We start from the raw sequence: 18,588 nt of genomic DNA on the forward strand, positions 1-18,588 counted from the left end.
TAGTCAGTAAGAAGAGTCAGTCTTCTTGAACTTAATTGGGCATTGTGCCTTTCGTATTTAATTCCGATGCAATTTCTGTGCTTCACCGTCAATTAGAAGGTCAGAGGGATACAGTAAACTTGAAGTGAAGCTTCGGAATCTATAACTAGTGCCACAGGAATTGTTCAAACATAGACAGTAAGAAGAGTCTGTCTTCTTTTACGTAAGTCGGCATTGTGCCTTTTCTATTTTATACCGATGCAATCTCTGTGTATCATCGTCAATAAGAAGGTCAGAGGGATACAGTAAACCTGAAGTGAAGTATCGGAATCTATAACTAGTGTCACAGAAATGGTTCAAAACATAGTCAGTAAGAAGAGTCAGTCTTCTTGAACTTAATTGGGCATTGTGCCTTTCGTATTTAATTCCGATGCAATTTCTGTGCTTCACCGTCAATTAGAAGGTCAGAGGGATACAGTAAACCAGTAGTGAAGCATCGCAATCTATTACTAGTGTCACAGGAATGGTTCAAAGCATAGTCACTAAGAAGGGTCAGTCTTCTTGTACTTATGTCGGCATTCTGCCTTTTGTATGAAGTTCCGATGCAATTTCTGTGTTTCATCGTCAATAGGAAGGTCCAAGGGATACAGTAAACATGAAGTGAAGCATCGGAATCCAAAACAAGTGTCACAGGATTGGTTCAAAGCATAGACAGTAAGAAGAGTCTGTCTTCTTGTACTTAAGTCGGCATTGTGCCTTTTCTATTTTATACCGATGCAATCTCTGTGTATCATCGTCAATATGAAGGTCAGAGGGATACAGTAAACCTGAAGTGAAGTATCGGAACCAATAACTAGTGTCACAGAAATGGTTCAAAACATAGTCAGTAAGAAGAGTCAGTCTTCTTGAACTTAATTGGGCATTGTGCCTTTTCTTATTTAATTCCGATGCAATTTCTGTGCTTCACCGTCAGTTAGAAGGTCAGAGGGATACAGTAAACTTGAAGTGAAGCATCGGAATCTATAACTAGTGCCACAGGAATGGTTCAAACATAGACAGTAAGAAGAGTCAGTCTTTTTGTACTTAAGTCGGCATTGTGCCTTTTGTATTTAATTCCGATGCAATTTCTGTGTTTCATCGTCAATAAGAAGGTCCAAGGGAAACAGTAAACCTGAAGTGAAGCATCGGAATCAATAACTAGTGTCACATGAATGGTTCAAAACACAGACAGTACGAAGAGACACTCTCCTTGTACTTAAGTAGGCTTTGTGCCTTTTGTATTTAATTCCGATGCAATATCTGTGTTTCATCGTCAATAAGAAGTTCCAAGGGATACAGTAAACCTGGAGTGAAGCATCGGAATCTATAACTAGTGTCACAGGAATGGTTCATAACATAGACAGTAAGAAGAGTCTGTCTTTTTGTACTTAAGTCGACATTGTGCCTTTTCTATTTAATTCCGATGCCATTTCTGTGTTTCATCGTGAATAACAAGGTCCAAGGGATACAGTAAATCTCAAGTGAAGCATCGGAATCTATATCTAGTGTCACAGGAATGGTTCAAAAGCATAGACGGTAAGAAGAGTCAGTCTTCTTGCACTTAAGTCGGCATTGTGCATTTTGTGTTTAATTCCTTTGCCATTTCTGTGTTTCATCGTCTATAAGAAAGTCAGAGGGATAAGGTAAACCTGAAGTGAAGCATCGGAATCTATAGCTAGTGTCACAGGAATGGTTAAAAACATAGTCAGTAAGAAGAGTCAGTCTTCTTGTCCTTAAGTTTGCATTGTGCCTTTTGCATTTAATTCCGATTCAATTTCTGTGCTTCATCGTCAATAAGATGGTCCAAGGGATACAGTAAACCTGGAGTAAAGCATCGGAATCTATAACTAGTGTCACAGGAATGGTCCAAAATATAGACAGTAAGAAGAGTCAGTCTTCTTGTACTTAAGTCGGCATTGTGCCTTTTGTATTTAATTCCGATGCAATTTCTGTGTTTCATCGTCAATAAGAAGGTCCAAGCGATACAGTAAACCAGAAGTGAAGCATCGGAATCTATAATTTGTGTCACACTAATGGTTCAAAGCAAAGGCAGTAAGAAGTGTCAGTCTTCTTGTCCTGAAGTCGGCAATGTGCTTTTTGTATTTAGTTCCGATACAATTTTGTGTTTCATCGTTCATAAGAAGGTCAAAGTGATACAGTAAACCAGAAGTGAAGCATCGGAATCTATAACTAGTGTCACAGGAATGGTTCAAAACATAGTCACTAAGAAGAGTCAGTCTTCTTGTACTTAAGTCGGCATTGTGCCTTTTGTATTTAATTCCGATGCAATTTCTGTGTTTCATCGTTCATAAGAAGGTCAAAGTGATACAGTAAACCAGAAGTGAAGCATCGGAATCTATAACTAGTGTCACAGGAATGGTTCAAAACATAGTCACTAAGAAGAGTCAGTCTTCTTGTACTTAAGTCGGCATTGTGCCTTTTGTATGTAGTTCCGATGCAATTTCTGTGTTTCATCGTCAATAGGAAGGTCCAAAGTATACAGTAAACCTGAAGTGAAGCATCGGAATCTATAACTAGTGTCACTGGAATGGTTCAAAATATAGACAGTAAGAAGAGTGAGTCTTCTTGTACTTGAGTCGGCATTGTGCCTTTTGTATTTAATTCCGATGCAATTTCTGTGATTCATCATCAATAAGAAGGTCCAAGGGATACAGTAAACCTGAAGTGAAGCATCGGACTCTATAACTAGAGCCACAGAAATGGTTCAAATCATAGACAGTAGGAAGAGTCAGTCTTCTTATTCTTAAGTCGGCATTGTGCTCTTTGTATTTAAATCCGATGCAATTTCTGTGTTTCATCGTCAATAAGAAGGTCCAAGGGAAACAGTAAACCTGAAGTGAAGCATCGGAATCAATAACTAGTGTCACATGAATGGTTCAAAACACAGAAAGTACGAAGAGACACTCTCCTTGTACTTAAGTAGGCTTTCTGCCATTTGTATTTAATTCCGATGCAATTTCTGTGTTTCATCGTCAATAAGAAGTTCCAAGGGATACAGTAAACCTGGAGTGAAGCATCGGAATCTATAACTAGTGTCACAGGAATGGATCATAACATAGACAGTAAGAAGAGTCAGTCTTTTTGTACTTAGGTCGGCATTGTGCCTTTTCTATTTAATTCCGATGCCATTTCTGTGTTTCATCGTGAATAACAAGGTCCAAGGGATACAGTAAACCTCAAGTGAAGCATCGGAATCTATAACTAGTGTCACAGGAATAATTCAAAAGCATAGACAGTAAGAAGAGTCAGTCTTTTTGCACTTAAGTCGGCATTGTGCATTTTGTATTTAATTCCTTTGCCATTTCTGTGTTTCATCGTCTATACGAATGTCAGAGGGATACAGTAAACCTGAAGTGAAGCATCGGAATCTATAGCTAGTGTCACAGGAATGGTTAAAAACATAGTCAGTAAGAAGAGTCAGTCTTCTTGTCCTTTAGTCGGCATTGTGCCATTTGTATTTAATTCCGATGCAATTTCTGTGCTTCATCGTCAATAAGATGGTCCAAGGGATACAGTAAACCTGGAGTAAAGCATCGGAATCTATAACTAGTGTCACAGGAATGGTTCAAAACATTGACAGTAAGAAGAGTCAGAATTCTTGTACTTAAGTCGGCATTGTGCCTTTTGTATTTAATTCCGATGCAATTTCTGTGTTTCATCGTCAATAAGAAGGTCCAAGGGATACAGTAAACCTCAAGTGAAGCATCGGAATCTATAACTAGTGTGACAGGAATGGTTCAAATCTTAGTCAGTAGGAAGAGTCGGTCTTCATGTACTTAAGTCGGCATTGTGCCTTTTCTATTTAATTCCGATGCAATTTCTGTGTTTCATCGTCAATAAGAAGGTCCAAGCGATACAGTAAACCAGAAGTGAAGCATCGGAATCTATAATTTGTGTCACACTAATGGTTCAAAGCAAAGTCAGTAAGAAGAGTCAGTCTTCTTGTCCTGAAGTCGGCAATGTGCTTTTTGTATTTAGTTCCGATACAATTTTGTGTTTCATCGTCAATAAGAATGTCCAAGCGATACAGTAAACCTGAAGTGAAGCATCGGAATCAATAACTAGTGACACAGGATTGGTTCAAATCATTGTCAATAAGAAGAGTCGGTCTTCATGTACTTAAGTCGGCATTGTGCCTTTTGTATTTAATTCCGATGACATTTCTGTGTTTCATCGTCAATAAGAAAGTACAAGGGATACAGTAAACCTGAAGTGAAGCATCGGAATCTATAACTGGTGTCACAGGAATGGTTCAAAGCATAGACAGTTGGAAGAGTTAGTGTTCTTGTACTTAAGTCGGCATTGTGCCTTATGTATTTAATTCCGATGCAATTTCTGTGTTTCATCGTCAATAAGAAGGTCCAAGGGATACAGTAAACCCGAAGTGAAGCATCGGAATCTACAACTAGTGTCACAGGATTGGTTCAAACATAGACAGTAAGAAGAGTCAGCCTTCTTGTACTTAAGTCGGCATTGTGCCTTTTCCATTTAATACCGATGCAATTTCTGTGTATCATCGTCAATAAGAAGATCAGAGGGATTCAGTAAACCTGAAGTGAAGTATCGGAATCTATAACTAGTGTCACAGAAATGGTTCAAAACATAGTCAGTAAGAAGAGTCAGTCATCTTGAACTTAATTGGGCATTTTGCCTTTTGTATTTAATTCCGATGCAATTTCTGTGTTTCATCGTCAATAAGAAGGTCAGAGGGATACAGTAAACCTGAAGCGAAGCATCGGACTCCAAAACTAGTGTCACAGTAATGGTTCAAAACATAGACAGTAGGAAGAACTAGTCTTCTTGTACGTAAGTCGGCATTGTGCCTTTTGTATTTAGTTCCGATGCAATTTCTGTGTTTCATCGTCAATAAGAAGGTCCATGGGATACAGTAAACCTGGAGTGAAGCATCGGAATCTATAACTAGTGTCACAGGAATGATTCAAAACATAGTCAGTAAGAAGAGTCAGTCTTCTTGTCCTTAAGTCGGCATTGTGCCTTTTGTATTTAATTCCGACGCAATTTTTGTGTTTCATCGTCAATTAGAAGGTCCAAGGGATACAGTAAACCTGAAGTGAAGCATCGGAATCTATAACTAGTGTCACTGGAATGGTTCAAAATATAGACAGTAAGAAGAGTCAGTCTTCTTGTACTTAAGTTGGCATTGTGCTTTTTGAATTTAATTCCGATGCAATTTCTGTGTTTCATCGTCAATAAGAAGATCCAAGGGATACAGTATACCTGGAGTGAAGCATCGGAATCTATAACTAGTGTCACAGGAATGGTTCAAAGCATAGACAGTACGAGGAGTCAGTCTTCATGTACATAAGTAGCCATTGTGGCATTTGTATTTGTTTCCGATGCAATTTCTGTGTTTCATCGTCAATAAGAAGGTCAGAGGGAGACAGTAAACCTGAAGTGAAGCATTGGAATCTATAACTAGTGTCACAGCAATGGTTCAAAACAGAGACAGTAGGAAGGGTAAGTCTTCTTGAACTTAATTGGGCATTGTGCCTTTCGTATTTAATTCCGATGCAATTTCTGTGCTTCACCGTCAATTAGAAGGTCAGAGGGATACAGTAAACTTGAAGTGAAGCATCGGAATCTATAACTAGTGCCACAGGAATGGTTCAAACATAGACAGTAAGAAGAGTCTGTCTTCTTTTACGTAAGTCGGCATTGTGCCTTTTCTATTTTATACCGAAGCAATCTCTGTGTATCATCGTCAATAAGAAGGTCAGAGGGATACAGTAAACCTGAAGTGAAGTATCGGAATCTATAACTAGTGTCACAGAAATGGTTCAAAACATAGTCAGTAAGAAGAGTCAGTCTTCTTGAACTTAATTGGGCATTGTGCCTTTCGTATTTAATTCCGATGCAATTTCTGTGCTTCACCGTCAATTAGAAGGTCAGAGGGATACAGTATACTTGAAGTGAAGCATCGGAATCTATAACTAGTGCCACAGGAATGGTTCAAACATAGACAGTAAGAAGAGTCTGTCTTCTTTTACGTAAGTCGGCATTGTGCCTTTTCTATTTTATACCGATGCAATCTCTGTGTATCATCGTCAATAAGAAGGTCAGAGGGATACAGTAAACCTGAAGTGAAGTATCGGAATCTATAACTAGTGTCACAGAAATGGTTCAAAACATAGTCAGTAAGAAGAGTCAGTCTTCTTGAACTTAATTGGGCATTGTGCCTTTCGTATTTAATTCCGATGCAATTTCTGTGCTTCACCGTCAATTAGAAGGTCAGAGGGATACAGTAAACCAGTAGTGAAGCATCGCAATCTATTACTAGTGTCACAGGAATGGTTCAAAGCATAGTCACTAAGAAGGGTCAGTCTTCTTGTACTTAAGTCGGCATTCTGCCTTTTGTATGAAGTTCCGATGCAATTTCTGTGTTTCATCGTCAATAGGAAGGTCCAAGGGATACAGTAAACATGAAGTGAAGCATCGGAATCCAAAACTAGTGTCACAGGATTGGTTCAAAGCATAGACAGTAAGAAGAGTCTGTCTTCTTGTACTTAAGTCGGCATTGTGCCTTTTCTATTTTATACCGATGCAATCTCTGTGTATCATCGTCAATATGAAGGTCAGAGGGATACAGTAAACCTGAAGTGAAGTATTGGAACCTATAACTAGTGTCACAGAAATGGTTCAAAACATAGTCAGTAAGAAGAGTCAGTCTTCTTGAACTTAATTGGGCATTGTGCCTTTTCTTATTTAATTCCGATGCAATTTCTGTGCTTCACCGTCAGTTAGAAGGTCAGAGGGATACAGTAAACTTGAAGTGAAGCATCGGAATCTGTAACTAGTGCCACAGGAATGGTTCAAACATAGACAGTAAGAAGAGTCAGTCTTTTTGTACTTAAGTCGGCATTGTGCCTTTTGTATTTAATTCCGATGCAATTTCTGTGTTTCATCGTCAATAAGAAGGTCCAAGGGAAACAGTAAACCTGAAGTGAAGCATCGGAATCAATAACTAGTGTCACATGAATGGTTCAAAACACAGACAGTACGAAGAGACACTCTCCTTGTACTTAAGTAGGCTTTGTGCCTTTTGTATTTAATTCCGATGCAATATCTGTGTTTCATCGTCAATAAGAAGTTCCAAGGGATACAGTAAACCTGGAGTGAAGCATCGGAATCTATAACTAGTGTCACAGGAATGGTTCATAACATAGACAGTAAGAAGAGTCAGTCTTTTTGTACTTAAGTCGACATTGTGCCTTTTCTATTTAATTCCGATGCCATTTCTGTGTTTCATCGTGAATAACAAGGTCCAAGGGATACAGTAAATCTCAAGTGAAGCATCGGAATCTATATCTAGTGTCACAGGAATGGTTCAAAAGCATAGACGGTAAGAAGAGTCAGTCTTCTTGCACTTAAGTCGGCATTGTGCATTTTGTGTTTAATTCCTTTGCCATTTCTGTGTTTCATCGTCTATAAGAAAGTCAGAGGGATAAGGTAAACCTGAAGTGAAGCATCGGAATCTATAGCTAGTGTCACAGGAATGGTTAAAAACATAGTCAGTAAGAAGAGTCAGTCTTCTTGTCCTTAAGTTTGCATTGTGCCTTTTGCATTTAATTCCGATTCAATTTCTGTGCTTCATCGTCAATAAGATGGTCCAAGGGATACAGTAAACCTGGAGTAAAGCATCGGAATCTATAACTAGTGTCACAGGAATGGTCCAAAATATAGACAGTAAGAAGAGTCAGTCTTCTTGTACTTAAGTCGGCATTGTGCCTTTTGTATTTAATTCCGATGCAATTTCTGTGTTTCATCGTCAATAAGAAGGTCCAAGCGATACAGTAAACCAGAAGTGAAGCATCGGAATCTATAATTTGTGTCACACTAATGGTTCAAAGCAAAGGCAGTAAGAAGTGTCAGTCTTCTTGTCCTGAAGTCGGCAATGTGCTTTTTGTATTTAGTTCCGATACAATTTTGTGTTTCATCGTTCATAAGAAGGTCAAAGTGATACAGTAAACCAGAAGTGAAGCATCGGAATCTATAACTAGTGTCACAGGAATGGTTCAAAACATAGTCAGTAAGAAGAGTCAGTCTTCTTGTACTTAAGTCGGCATTGTGCCTTTTGTATGTAGTTCCGATGCAATTTCTGTGTTTCATCGTCAATAGGAAGGTCCAAGGTATACAGTAAACCTGAAGTGAAGCATCGGAATCTATAACTAGTGTCACTGGAATGGTTCAAAATATAGACAGTAAGAAGAGTGAGTCTTCTTGTACTTGAGTCGGCATTGTGCCTTTTGTATTTAATTCCGATGCAATTTCTGTGATTCATCATCAATAAGAAGGTCCAAGGGATACAGTAAACCTGAAGTGAAGCATCGGACTCTATAACTAGTGCCACAGAAATGGTTCAAATCATAGGCAGTAGGAAGAGTCAGTCTTCTTATTCTTAAGTCGGCATTGTGCTCTTTGTATTTAAATCCGATGCAATTTCTGTGTTTCATCGTCAATAAGAAGGTCCAAGGGAAACAGTAAACCTGAAGTGAAGCATCGGAATCAATAACTAGTGTCACATGAATGGTTCAAAACACAGAAAGTACGAAGAGACACTCTCCTTGTACTTAAGTAGGCTTTGTGCCATTTGTATTTGATTCCGATGCAATTTCTGTGTTTCATCGTCAATAAGAAGTTCCAAGGGATACAGTAAACCTGGAGTGAAGCATCGGAATCTATAACTAGTGTCACAGGAATGGTTCATAACATAGACAGTAAGAAGAGTCAGTCTTTTTGTACTTAGGTCGGCATTGTACCTTTTCTATTTAATTCCGATGCCATTTCTGTGTTTCATCGTGAATAACAAGGTCCAAGGGATACAGTAAACCTCAAGTGAAGCATCGGAATCTATAACTAGTGTCACAGGAATAATTCAAAAGCATAGACAGTAAGAAGAGTCAGTCTTTTTGCACTTAAGTCGGCATTGTGCATTTTGTATTTAATTCCTTTCCCATTTCTGTGTTTCATCGTCTATAAGAAAGTCAGAGGGATAGAGTAAACCTGAAGTGAAGCATCGGAATCTATAGCTAGTGTCACAGGAATGTTTAAAAACATAGTCAGTAAGAAGAGTCAGTCTTCTTGTCCTTTAGTCGGCATTGTGCCTTTTGTATTTAATTCCGATGCAATTTCTGTGCTTCATCGTCAATAAGATCGTCCAAGCGATACAGTAAACCTGGAGTAAAGCATCGGAATCTATAACTAGTGTCACAGGAATGGTTCAAAACATAGACAGTAAGAAGAGTCAGTCTTCTTGTACTTAAGTCGGCATTGTGCCTTTTGTATTTAATTCCGATGCAATTTCTGTGTTTCATCGTCAATAAGAAGGTCCAAGGGATACAGTAAACCTCAAGTGAAGCATCGGAATCTATAACTAGTGTGACAGGAATGGTTCAAATCTTAGTCAGTAGGAAGAGTCGGTCTTCATGTACTTAAGTCGGCATTGTGCCTTTTGTATTGAATTCCGATGCAATTTCTGTGTTTCATCGTCAATAAGAAGGTCCAAGCGATACAGTAAACCTGAAGTGAAGCATCGGAATCTACAACTAGTGTCACAGGATTGATTCAAACATAGGCAGTAAGAAGAGTCAGTCTTCTTGTACTTAAGTCGGCATTGTGCCTTTTCTATTTAATACCGATGCAATTTCTGTGTATCATCGTCAATAAGAAGATCAGAGGGATTCAGTAAACCTGAAGTGAAGTATCGGAATCTATAACTAGTGTCACAGAAATGGTTCAAAACATAGTCAGTAAGAAGAGTCAGTCATCTTGAACTTAATTGGGCATTGTGCCTTTTGTATTTAATTCCGATGCAATTTCTGTGTTTCATCGTCAATAAGAAGGTCAGAGGGATACAGTAAACCTGAAGTGAAGCATCGGACTCCAAAACTAGTGTCACAGTAATGGTTCAAAACATAGACAGTAGGAAGAACCAGTCTTCTTGTACGTAAGTCCGCATTGTGCCTTTTGTATTTAATTCCGATGCAATTTCTGTGTCTCATCGTCAATAAGAAGGTCCAAGGCATACAGTAAACCTGGAGTGAAGCATCGGAATCTATAACTAGTGTCACAGGAATGGTTCAAAACATAGTCAGTAAGAAGAGTCAGTCTTCTTGTCCTTAAGTCGGCTTTGTGCCTTTTGTATATAATTCCGATGCAATTTCTGTGTTTCATCGTCAATTAGAAGGTCCAAGGGATACAGTAAACCTGAAGTGAAGCATCGGAATCTATAACTAGTGTCACTGGAATGGTTCAAAATATAGACAGTAAGAAGAGTCAGTCTTCTTGTACTTAAGTTGGCATTGTGCTTTTTGTATTTAATTCCGATGCAATTTCTGTGTTTCATCGTCAGTAAGAAGTTCCAAGGGATACAGTATACCTGGAGTGAAACATTGGAATCTATAACTAGTGTCACAGGAATGGTTCAAAGCATAGACAGTACGAAGAGTCAGAGTTCATGTACATAAGTCGCCATTGAGGCTTTTGTATTTGTTTCCGATGCAATTACTGTGTTTCATCGTCAATAAGAAGGTCAGAGGGAGACAGTAAACCTGAAGTGAAGCATCGGAATCTATAACTACTGTCACGTGAATGGTTCAAACCATAGTCAGTAAGAAGAGTGAGTCCTCTTGTCCTTAAGTCGGCATTGTGCCTTTTGTATTTAATTCCAAAGCAATTTCTGTGTTTCATCGGCAATATGGTCAGAGGGATACAGTAAACCTAAAGTGAAGCATCGGAATCTATAACTAGTGTCACAGCAATGGTTCAAAACAGAGACAGTAGGAAGAGACAGTCTTCTTGTACTTAAGTCGGCATTGTGCCTTTTGTATTAAATTCCGATGCAATTTCTGTGTTTCATCGTCAATAAGAACGTCAGAGGGATACAGTAAACCTGAAGTGAAGTATCGGAATCTATAACTAGTGTCACAGAAATGGTTCAAAACATAGTCAATTAAGAAGAGTCAGTCTTCTTGAACTTAATTTGGCATTGTGCCTTTCGTATTTAATTCCGATGCAATGTCTGTGCTTCACCGTCAATTAGAAGGTCAGATGGATACAGTAAACTTGAAGTGAAGCATCGGAATCCATAACTAGTGCCACAGGAATGGTTCAAACATAGACAGTAAGAAAAGTCAGTCTTCTTGTACTTAAGTCGTCATCGTGCCTTTTGTATTTAATTGCGACGCAATTTCTTTGTTTCATCGTCAATAAGAAGGTCAGAGGGATACAGTAAACCGGAAGTGAAGCATCGGAATCTATAACTAGTGTCACAGGAATGGTTCAAATCATAGTCAGTAAGAGGAGTCACTCTTCTTGTCCTTAAGTCGGCATTGTGCCTTTTGTATTTAATTCCGATGCAATTTCTGTGCTTCACCGTCAATAAGATGGTCAGAGGGATACGGTAAACCTGAAGTGAAGCATCGGAAACTATAACTGGTGTCACAGGAATGGTTCAAACATAGACAGTAAGAAGAGTCAGTCTTCTTGTACTTAAGTCGGTATTTTGCCTTTTGTATTTAATTCCGATGCAATTTCTGTGTTTCATCGTTCATAAGAATGTCAAAATGATACAGTAAACCAGTAGTGAAGCATCGCAATCTATTACTAGTGTCACAGGAATGGTTCAAAGCATAGTCACTAAGAAGGGTCAGTCTTCTTGTACTTAAGTCGGCATTCTGCCTTTTGTATGAAGTTCCGATGCAATTTCTGTGTTTCATCGTCAATAGGAAGGTCCAAGGGATACAGTAAACATGAAGTGAAGCATCGGAATCCAAAACTAGTGTCACAGGATTGGTTCAAAGCATAGACAGTAAGAAGAGTCTGTCTTCTTGTACTTAAGTCGGCATTGTGCCTTTTCTATTTTATACCGATGCAATCTCTGTGTATCATCGTCAATATGAAGGTCAGAGGGATACAGTAAACCTGAAGTGAAGTATCGGAACCTATAACTAGTGTCACAGAAATGGTTCAAAACATAGTCAGTAAGAAGAGTCAGTCTTCTTGAACTTAATTGGGCATTGTGCCTTTTCTTATTTAATTCCGATGTAATTTCTGTGCTTCACCGTCAGTTAGAAGGTCAGAGGGATACAGTAAACTTGAAGTGAAGCATCGGAATCTATAACTAGTGCCACAGGAATGGTTCAAACATAGACAGTAAGAAGAGTCAGTCTTTTTGTACTTAAGTCGGCATTGTGCCTTTTGTATTTAATTCCGATGCAATTTCTGTGTTTCATCGTCAATAAGAAGGTCCAAGGGAAACAGTAAACCTGAAGTGAAGCATCGGAATCAATAACTAGTGTCACATGAATGGTTCAAAACACAGACAGTACGAAGAGACACTCTCCTTGTACTTAAGTAGGCTTTGTGCCTTTTGTATTTAATTCCGATGCAATATCTGTGTTTCATCGTCAATAAGAAGTTCCAAGGGATACAGTAAACCTGGAGTGAAGCATCGGAATCTATAACTAGTGTCACAGGAATGATTCATAACATAGACAGTAAGAAGAGTCAGTCTTTTTGTACTTAAGTTGACATTGTGCCTTTTCTATTTAATTCCGATGCCATTTCTGTGTTTCATCGTGAATAACAATGTCCAAGGGATACAGTAAATCTCAAGTGAAGCATCGGAATCTATATCTAGTGTCACAGGAATGGTTCAAAAGCATAGACGGTAAGAAGAGTCAGTCTTCTTGCACTTAAGTCGGCATTGTGCATTTTGTGTTTAATTCCTTTGCCATTTCTGTGTTTCATCGTCTATAAGAAAGGCAGAGGGATAAGGTAAACCTGAAGTGAAGCATCGGAATCTATAGCTAGTGTCACAGGAATGGTTAAAAACATAGTCAGTAAGAAGAGTCAGTCTTCTTGTCCTTAAGTCGGCATTGTGCCTTTTGCATTTAATTCCGATTCAATTTCTGTGCTTCATCGTCAATAAGATGGTCCAAGGGATACAGTAAACCTGGAGTGAAGCATCGGAATCTATAACTAGTGTCACAGAAATGGTTCAAAACATAGTCAGTAAGAAGAGTCAGTCATCTTGAACTTAATTGGGCATTGTGCCTTTTGTATTTAATTCCGATGCAATTTCTGTGTTTCATCGTCAATAAGAAGGTCAGAGGGATACAGTAAACCTGAAGTGAAGCATCGGACTCCAAAACTAGTGTCACAGTAATGGTTCAAAACATAGACAGTAGGAAGAACCAGTCTTCTTGTACGTAAGTCCGCATTGTGCCTTTTGTATTTAATTCCGATGCAATTTCTGTGTTTCATCGTCAATAAGAAGGTCCAAGGGATACAGTAAACCTGGAGTGAAGCATCGGAATCTATAACTAGTGTCACAGGAATGGTTCAAAACATAGTCAGTAAGAAGAGTCAGTCTTCTTGTCCTTAAGTCGGCTTTGTGCCGTTTGTATATAATTCCGATGCAATTTCTGTGTTTCATCGTCAATTAGAAGGTCCAAGGGATACAGTAAACCTGAAGTGAAGCATCGGAATCTATAACTAGTGTCACTGGAATGGTTCAAAATATAGACAGTAAGAAGAGTCAGTCTTCTTGTACTTAAGTTGGCATTGTGCTTTTTGTATTTAATTCCGATGCAATTTCTGTGTTTCATCGTCAGTAAGAAGTTCCAAGGGATACAGTATACCTGGAGTGAAACATTGGAATCTATAACTAGTGTCACAGAAATGGTTCAAAGCATAGACAGTACGAAGAGTCAGAGTTCATGTACATAAGTCGCCATTGAGGCTTTTGTATTTGTTTCCGATGCAATTACTGTGTTTCATCGTCAATAAGAAGGTCAGAGGGAGACAGTAAACCTGAAGTGAAGCATCGGAATCTATAACTACTGTCACGTGAATGGTTCAAACCATAGTCAGTAAGAAGAGTGAGTCCTCTTGTCCTTAAGTCGGCATTGTGCCTTTTGTATTTAATTCCAAAGCAATTTCTGTGTTTCATCGGCAATATGGTCAGAGGGATACAGTAAACCTAAAGTGAAGCATCGGAATCTATAACTAGTGTCACAGCAATGGTTCAAAACAGAGACAGTAGGAAGAGACAGTCTTCTTGTACTTAAGTCGGCATTGTGCCTTTTGTATTAAATTCCGATGCAATTTCTGTGTTTCATCGTCAATAAGAACGTCAGAGGGATACAGTAAACCTTAAGTGAAGTATCGGAATCTATAACTAGTGTCACAGAAATGGTTCAAAACATAGTCAGTAAGAAGAGTCAGTCTTCTTGAACTTAATTTGGCATTGTGCCTTTCGTATTTAATTCCGATGCAATTTCTGTGCTTCACCGTCAATTAGAAGGTCAGATGGATACAGTAAACTTGAAGTGAAGCATCGGAATCCATAACTAGTGCCACAGGAATGGTTCAAACACAGACAGTAAGAAAAGTCAGTCTTCTTGTACTTAAGTCGTCATCGTGCCTTTTGTATTTAATTGCGACGCAATTTCTTTGTTTCATCGTCAATAAGAAGGTCAGAGGGATACAGTAAACCGGAAGTGAAGCATCGGAATCTATAACTAGTGTCACAGGAATGGTTCAAATCATAGTCAGTAAGAGGAGTCACTCTTCTTGTCCTTAAGTCGGCATTGTGCCTTTTGTATTTAATTCCGATGCAATTTCTGTGTTTCATCGTCAATAAGAAGGTCCAAGAGATACAGTAAACCTGAAGTGAAGCATCGGAGTCAATAACTAGTGTCACAGGAATGGTTCAAAACATAGTCAGTAAGAAGAGTCAGTCGTCTTGTACTTAATTTGGCATTGTGCCTTTCGTATTAAATTCCGATGCAATTTCTGTGCTTCACCGTCAATAAGATGGTCAGAGGGATACGGTAAACCTGAAGTGAAGCATCGGAATCTATAACTAGTGTCACAGGAATGGTTCAAACATAGACAGTAAGAAGAGTCAGTCTTCTTGTACTTAAGTCGGCATTGTGCCTTTTGTATTTAATTCCGATGCAATTTCTGTGTTTCATCGTTCATAAGAAGGTCAAAATGATACAGTAAACCAGAAGTGAAGCATCGCAATCTATAACTAGTGTCACAGGAATGGTTCAAAACATAGTCACTAAGAAGAGTCAGTCTTCCTGTACTTAAGTCGGCATTGTGCCTTTTGTATGTAGTTCCGATGCAATTTCTGTGTTTCATCGTCAATAGGAAGGTCCAAGGGATACAGTAAACCTGAAGTGAAGCATCGGAATCTATAACTAGTGTCACTGGAATGGTTCAGAATATAGACAGTAAGAAGAGTGAGTCTTCTTGTACTTAAGTCGGCATTGTGCCTTTTGTATTTAATTCCGATGCAATTTCCCCGATTCATCATCAATAAGAAGGTCCAAGGGATACAGTAAACATGAAGTGAAGCATCGGACTCTATAACTAGTGTCACAGAAATGGCTCAAAACATAGACAGTAGGAAGAGTCAGTCTTCTTATTCTTAAGTCGGCATTGTGCCCTTTGTATTTAAATCCGATGCAATCTCTGTGTTTCATCGTCAATAAGAAGGTCCAAGGGAAACAGTAAACCTGAAGTGAAGCATCGGAATCTTTAACTAGTGTCACATGAGTGGTTCAAAACATAGACAGTACGAAGAGCCACTCTCCTTGTACTTAAGTAGGCTTTGTGCCTTTTGTATTTAATTCCGATACAATTTCTGTGTTTCATCGTCAATAAGAAGGTCCAAGGGATACAGTAAACCTGGAGTGAAGCATCGGATTCTATAACTAGTGTCACAGGAATGGTTCAAAACATAGACAGTAAGAAGAGTCAGTCTTTTTGTACTTAAGTCGGCATTGTGCCTTTTCTATTTAATTCCGATGCCATTTCTGTGTCTCATCGTGAATAACAAGGTCCAAGGGATACAGTAAACCTCAAGTGAAGCATCGGAATCTATAACTAGTGTGACAGGAATGGTTCAAAACTTAGTCAGTAGGAAGAGTCGGTCTTCATGTACTTAAGTCGGCATTGTGCCTTTTGTATTTAATTCCGATGCAATTTCTGTGTTTCATCGTCAATAAGAAGGTCCAAGCGATACAGTAAACCAGAAGTGAAGCATCGGGATCTATAACTTGTGTCACACTAACGGTTCAAAGCAAAGTCAGTAAGAAGAGTCAGTCTTCTTGTCCAGAAGTCGGCATTGTGCCTTTTGTATTTAGTTCCGATACAAGTTTGTGTTTCATCGTCATTAAGAATGTCCAAGCGATACAGTAAACCTGAAGTGAAGCATCGGAATCAATAACTAGTGTCACGGGAATGGTTCAAGTCATTGTCAATAAGAAGAGTCGGTCTTCATGTACTTAAGTCGGCATTGTGCCTTTTGTATTTAATTCCGATGAAATTTCTGTGTTTCATCGTCAATAAGAAAGTACAAGGGATACAGTAAACCTGAAGTGAAGCATCGGAATCTATAACTGGTGTCACAGGAATGGTTCAAAACATAGACTGTAGGAAGAGTCCGTGTTCTTGTACTTAAGTCGGCATTGTGCCTTTTGTATTTATTTCCGATGCAATTTCTGTGTTTCATCGTCAATAAGAAGGTCCAAGGAATACAGTAAACCTGGAGTGAAGCATCGGAATCTATAACTAGTGTCACAGGAATGGTTCAAAACATAGTCAGTAAGAAGAGTCGGTCTTCTTGTTCTTAAGTCGGCATTGTGCCTTTTCTACTTAATACCGATGCAATTTCTGTGTATCATCGTCAATAAGAAGATCAGAGGGATTCAGTAAACCTGAAGTGAGGTATCGGAATCTATAACTAGTGTCACAGAAATGGTTCAAAACATAGTCAGTAAGAAGAGTCAGTCATCTTGAACTTAATTGGGCATTGTGCCTTTTCTATTTAATTCCGATGCAATTTCTGTGCTTCATCGTCAATAAGAAGGTCAGAGGGATAGAGTAAACCTGAAGTGAAGCATCGGACTCCAAAACTAGTGTCACAGTAATGGTTCAAAACATAGACAGTAGGAAGAACCGGTCTTCTTGTACGTAAGTCGGCATTGTGCCTTTTGTATTTAATTCCGATGCAATTTCTGTGTTTCATTGTCAATAAGAAGGTCCACGGAATACAGTAAACCTGGAATGAAGCATCGGAATCTATAACTAGTGTCACAGGAATGGTTCAAAACATAGTCAGTAAGAAGAGTCAGTCTTCTTGTCCTTAAGTCGGCATTGTGCGTTTTGTATTTAATTCCGATGCAATTTCTGTGTTTCATCGTCAATTAGAAGGTCCAAGGGATACAGTAAATCTGAAGTGAAGCATCGGAACCTCTAACTAGTGTCACAGGCATGGTTCAAAATATAGACAGTAAGAAGAGTCAGTCTTCTTTTACTTAAGTTGGCATTGTGCCTTTCGTTTTTAATTCCGATGCAATTTCTGTGATTCATCGTCAATAAGAAGGTCCAAAGGATACAGTAAACCTGAAGTGAAGCATCGGACTCTATAACTAGTTTCACAGAAGTGGATTAAACCATAGACAGTAGGAAGAGTCAGTCTTCTTATACTTAAGTCGGCTTTGTGCCTTTTGTATTTAATTCCGATGCAATTTCTGTGTTTCATCGTCAATAAGAAAGTCCAAGGGAAACAGTAAACCTGAAGTGAAGCATCGGAATCTATAACTAGTGTCACAGGAATGGTTCAAAACATAGACAGTACAAAGAGTCAGTCTTCATGTACATAAGTCGGCATTGTGGCTTTTGTATTTAATTCTGATGCAATTTCTGTGTTTCTTCGTCTATCTGAAAGTCGGAGGGATACAGTAAACCGAAAGTGAAGCATCGGAATCTAAAACAAGTGTCACAGGAATGGTTCAAAACATAGTCAGTAAGAAGAGTCAGTCTTCTTGTCCTTAAGTCGGCATTGAGCCTTTTGTATTTAATTCCGATGCAATTTCTGTGTTTCATCGGCAATAAGGTCAGAGGAATACAGTAAACCTGAAGTGAAGCATCGGAATCTATAACTCGTGTGACAGCAATGGTTCAAAACTAAGACAGTATGAAGCGTCAGTCTTCTTGTACTTAAGTCGGCATTGTGGATTTTGTATTTAATTCCGATGCAATTTCTGTCTTTCATCGTCAATAAGAAGGTCAGAGGGATACAGTAAACCTGAAGTGAAGCATCGGACTCCAAAATTAGTGTCACAGGAATGGTTCAAAACATAGACAGTAGGACGAACCAGCCTTCTTGTTCGTAAGTCGGCATTGTGCCTTTTGTATTTAATTCTGATGCAATTTCTGTGTTTCATCGTCAATAAGAAGGTCCAAGGTATGCAGTAAATGTGAAGTGAAGCATCGGAATCTATAAATAGTTTCACAGGAATGGTTTAAAACATAGTCAGTAAGAAGATTCGGTCTTCTTGTACTTAAGTCGGCATTGTGCCTTTTGTATTTAATTCCGATGCAATTTCTGTGTTTCATCGTCAATAAGAAGGTCCAAGAGGATACAGTAAACCTGAAGTGAAGCATCGGAATCCAAAACTAGTGTCACAGGAATGGTTCGAAACATAGACAGTATGAAGAACCAGTCTTCTT

The sequence above is a fragment of the Schistocerca piceifrons genome, chromosome X (genome assembly GCF_021461385.2).
Source record: "Schistocerca piceifrons isolate TAMUIC-IGC-003096 chromosome X, iqSchPice1.1, whole genome shotgun sequence".
Taxonomy (NCBI): Eukaryota; Metazoa; Arthropoda; class Insecta; order Orthoptera; family Acrididae; genus Schistocerca; species Schistocerca piceifrons.